A 4,483-nucleotide genomic window follows, 5' to 3' on the forward strand; every position below is an offset into this window, starting at 1 on the left:
TGAACCAAACATGATCCTCAATTCCTTCAAGTATGTTTTCAAATCAAAATTAAGAGTATATCTATTTTGTTGACAAATCTAAACTAAGCTTTTTCTAATGATTGGATCGAAAGGGTGAAGAACCCCAATAAACAAGAACAAGTATAACTATTGTTTTCTATGCCAGTGTGATCTTCTAATGCAATCCTATAACTAGGAAGAACCGCATATAATTGGTCGGATTGCGGCTTTGAGATCATCGTAAAATCTTTGCTCCGAAAATCTGCTAGCTCTTCTCCTTGCTGCTGTAGCTATCTTGAGTCTTTCAGACTCGGGCATCTTCACGATTTTCAGGACTGCATCTGCATCTGCATCTGCATCTGCATCTGCATTAATTTAAACCCCATAGTGTGGCATTGAAAGGGTTCTGAGCATGTTAACAGACTGATTTGATTATTGATGCAGGAACAAAAATGATAAGAATCGGGTTGAAAAATAGGTAGTATAATCCATGAACAAGCAACAGAATGTGAATCCCATGCTGCGAAATGTAATAAGACCATGTTTTTGCATGGGATAAGCAAACCAGATAGCATATACCCAAACCTTAAGACACTAACATTGCAACAAAGGATAATTATCTAGGCCTATTGAACAGAGGTTTGATTCTACAAGAATGAACATGGTGCAACTTTACGACAAAAACTTGATTGCGATTTCAAGCTGCATATAAAGCAAGCAAAGAAGCAGAATTGGGTTCTAACTGACCATAGTGCAGTGTCATAGTGAACATGTAGAAAGCTTCATAGCTTCCAACTTCATCCGAGTTTGAAAATTAACAGCCTATTGAAAAAAACATGCCTAATATGCCACAAAAGTGAGAACCCTATAGGCCTAGACTAAGGTCATACAACTGAAAGCTGCAATAGAAGAAGCTGAAACCTATACTAGATGATAAGATAAAACCGATATACGATTTGTACGAGCAACGGTGTAAACAAGTCATCAAGTGAAAGCATTACAAATTGTTCTCTATCAGCAGACATGAAAACTTGCTCTAATGAAAACATTGTTGCAAACGGTTTAAACACGAAAATAAAATCTTCGTCGCAACCCCATGGTACAAATATGTTTCAAACAAAACCAAATAGTAAACGGGGAACAGATTCTGTCTTACAATGAACATGTAAGGCATATATTGAATCGACGTAAACGACATAATGTTGAATTATGATACAATATAACAAAGGATAAGAAAAACAAAGGATAACCAAAGTAACATGAATACAAACAAGAAAAATAGAAGCAATTCATTCAAACTTGTGCTTTAAAATTGTAGTGCACACTCAGCTTAATAAAGGAAAAAAAAGAAAAGGGAAAATCTTGAAAATAATACCTTTTCCTTTCTGATAAGCTTGCAACCTTCAATAGGATCAAAACCAGGAGGCAGATTTCCTCTTGGGATTGGCTCTATCTGCAAAATATAAAAGAGGAAGATGATGTAAATATTGACAATAAATTTTAGCTGCATTTGAAAAAGAGGAGACATCCAAGGAGATCTAAACAGGTTTTATAGTCAATTACATTTTGTTTTTCTTCTTTTGCTGCCCTATATTAGTTTATCTGTCTATATAGGGACACCTTGTCATTGACTTAAAGTAACAAAACTCTCATGCGCTAAGGCTGAAGATTGGTGAAATTTAAGATCCCTTTGATATAGTATTTAATTAGTTTAACAGTAAATGAAATAGACTTGATAGGATTTGCTTTTTGTGCAAACCTCTTTAATATTAAACGTGCCTATCCATAGCTTGATTCATTTTGTAGCCAAAGCCAAGCTATCATTCAATTAGAGAGCTCTGTGGGAGAAACAAAACAAAAAACTTAAAGAATGCAATATTTCAACACAAATCCTCATGAGCATATACCCAAAGGTTACTCTAAGAATCTGCCCTGCTCTGTCCTCATAAGTCAAACTTTCCTTTTTCTTTTATTTCTTCAATTCAATAGCAGGAGAGGACCATGGTCATATTAATACTTGCCTTTGGAAATCATATTTTTAAATGACAACAGAAGCAGCAACAAAACTACTCAAATAATAGGGCACTTTACCTTACGTTAAGGCCCTAGATTTAAATTATACTTAAAAGATAAAAGATATTAGCATAAACCATGCACATGGTGACAAATGGAAATAATTTAGCATAAAAGAAGAAAGCTTCTTTGCATATTCATCTATGCTAGTTGATCAAATGGAAATAGTTTAGCATGTCAGAGGACCTAACATTCTTTAGGGCCTAAGATGAAACTTAAATGATATATGACTATGCATGCCAGGACTTTTAACATTCTTTCTCCTTTTATGTTACTAAAACCTTGTCCCTCAGAGAATTTTGCTCTTTTGATCAGGTGATGAAAAGCTAATTAGATCAGTCTCAGCCTTTAGAAGACAATTCTAACTCAATTTCAAACAATGGAATGCACTAAATCGAAATTTTAAACTAAATAAATTAAAAACACAAAAATTTAGGATAATCGGGAAACATAGATAAACATCTAAAGCATAGAAATTAAAGGAAAGGAGACAAGGTATTCTCACTGGTAGTAGAGGCGCAGGCGGCGGTGCTGGAAGGTCAAATATGTGAGAGTGATGAAATTTTTGGGTCCTGATAAAATGAAGAGCAAAAACGTATGAGAAGATGGAGCTGAGGGCAAAAATCGATTTTAAGTTCCCAAACGTAAGAGGGAAAAATCAATGAAGAAGAGAAGTAAAAAGATTACCTCTGCAATCAATGGAAGGGAAACGTCGGAGAGGATGAAGCTTTATGAGGGCAAAAAAAGATTACCTCCCTTCCCGCTACTGTTTCTCAGTCGCTGCAAGAACTGGAAGAATGGTGAAGCCCTTTGGCTGTCAGCATACCTTTGGCCGAAAGAAGATGAAGGCGAATCGATTTGGCTGGAAGAAGATGTGAAAACGTGAAGGTGAATCGATTTGGCTTGATTTGAGGATATGAAATCGATGGGAAATTTTTTGGGAGAAGAAGGCAGGCTATTTTGGTCTCAAAATTAAAGAAGAAAACGATGAATAGCCATTACAAACTAAAACCCAGGAATCCCTATTACAGCTGCTGAGGGAATAGGTAAGGAATAGCAAAACCTCCGATTCGGTAAACGGTGAACCAAACGGCGTATTGGGTGGGGCCACCGAATCGGGGTGTAATGGATTAGCCATTACACCCAACCAAACATGGTGTTAGTTATTTTGTATCCTCACTAAGAGAATCGCATTGTCAAAAGACCACATCATATGAAACAAACCCATGCGATACTCAAAATATATACGGGGAATAATTTCTAACATTACTCATTAATCTTACGAATGTTTTGTTCAATCCACTTAAATAAACTCCAACAATGCCTTTAAGCCGGCATCTGTCACTTTACCCTCTATCCTTAAGAGGTAGAGTACATGATGGCTTAGACTCACGCCTATAAATACCTTCCCTTCAGCATCAAGGCAATGACTAAAGATGATATGAGATCACCCTGTAAGCTAACACTTCCCCTGAATATTACATCTAATACCTCCAAACCCTATTTCAATGGATCTTTGCACCATTTACAATGTGAGCCACTCCATTTCAATGGCATTCCGTAACTCCAACAGTCTGAACCATTACTTTCGTGCTATTTTACATCATATGTACATAATTTAATTATTATATGAACATTAATTAGAAATTTCAAGATAAGGAAACATGTTGAATCAATTAGACTATATATGTTGTGGAAAGGAATTTCTTAATTTTATCTTTATTTTTTATAAAAGAATTATATTATTTATTTATCCAATTTTTATAATTTCCAAGTTTTAGGTTATGTTTAGCCAATTAAATTTATTATCTATTAAGTGATAAGTAGGTCCCTAGCTAGTAAAAAAAAAAATCTAGTAGATTTTATTGTGGGTTATCAAAGGTGGTTAAAAATTTAAGTTGATTGAATTTTTTCAACAATTTATTTAGTAACAAAAAAATTGTGTTATATGTTTATGAAAGGTTGAGTTGTATCTCTAACAACCCTATTCCGATTCAATTACAAAAAAGAAATCTGATAATTATATAAAAATGAGTTAAATAATTAAAAAATAAACAAATATAATAAAAGATTATGATTGCAGGAAATAATCAAATTTAATTCTATCCTTTAAGCTTTTTCCAGGAATAAGGAATTAAAGAACTATGATGTTAACCAAAATACAAGATAACAAGATTACAACAGATAAATTTTTAATATTTATGATATATTTTAAATGATTAAAAAAACTTTAAAAAAATAAAAATAAAAATGCAGAGAAGACTAAATTGCTTAATCATTGTGTTTTGAATAGAATTATGGCACAATAATGAAATTATAAAGCACTTACCCAAGTGGACTGCAGCACAACGAAAGTGGCGTAGTGGAGCGAGCGACAGTTGAAATGACTTAACCTTGCTATATAAGGCAT

General features: G+C 33.9%; 1 long non-coding RNA gene across 2 annotated transcripts; it reads right to left on the minus strand.

The window, feature by feature from the left end:
* On the minus strand, positions 1–2,624 carry LOC107899660 (uncharacterized). 2 transcript variants are annotated; one of them, XR_005912036.1, is made up of 3 exons: positions 2,579–2,624; positions 1,376–1,453; positions 1–353 (listed from the first exon to the last, which is right to left on the minus strand). It is a non-coding gene; the product is annotated as an uncharacterized lncRNA (long non-coding RNA). The 2 variants fall into 2 exon arrangements; XR_005912035.1 differs by lacking the exon at positions 2,579–2,624 and having other exon boundaries at positions 1,376–2,527.
* Positions 2,625–4,483: the final 1,859 nt, after the last annotated feature.

This window comes from Gossypium hirsutum, chromosome D04 (assembly GCF_007990345.1).
Source record: "Gossypium hirsutum isolate 1008001.06 chromosome D04, Gossypium_hirsutum_v2.1, whole genome shotgun sequence".
NCBI classification, from domain to species: domain Eukaryota; kingdom Viridiplantae; phylum Streptophyta; class Magnoliopsida; order Malvales; family Malvaceae; genus Gossypium; species Gossypium hirsutum.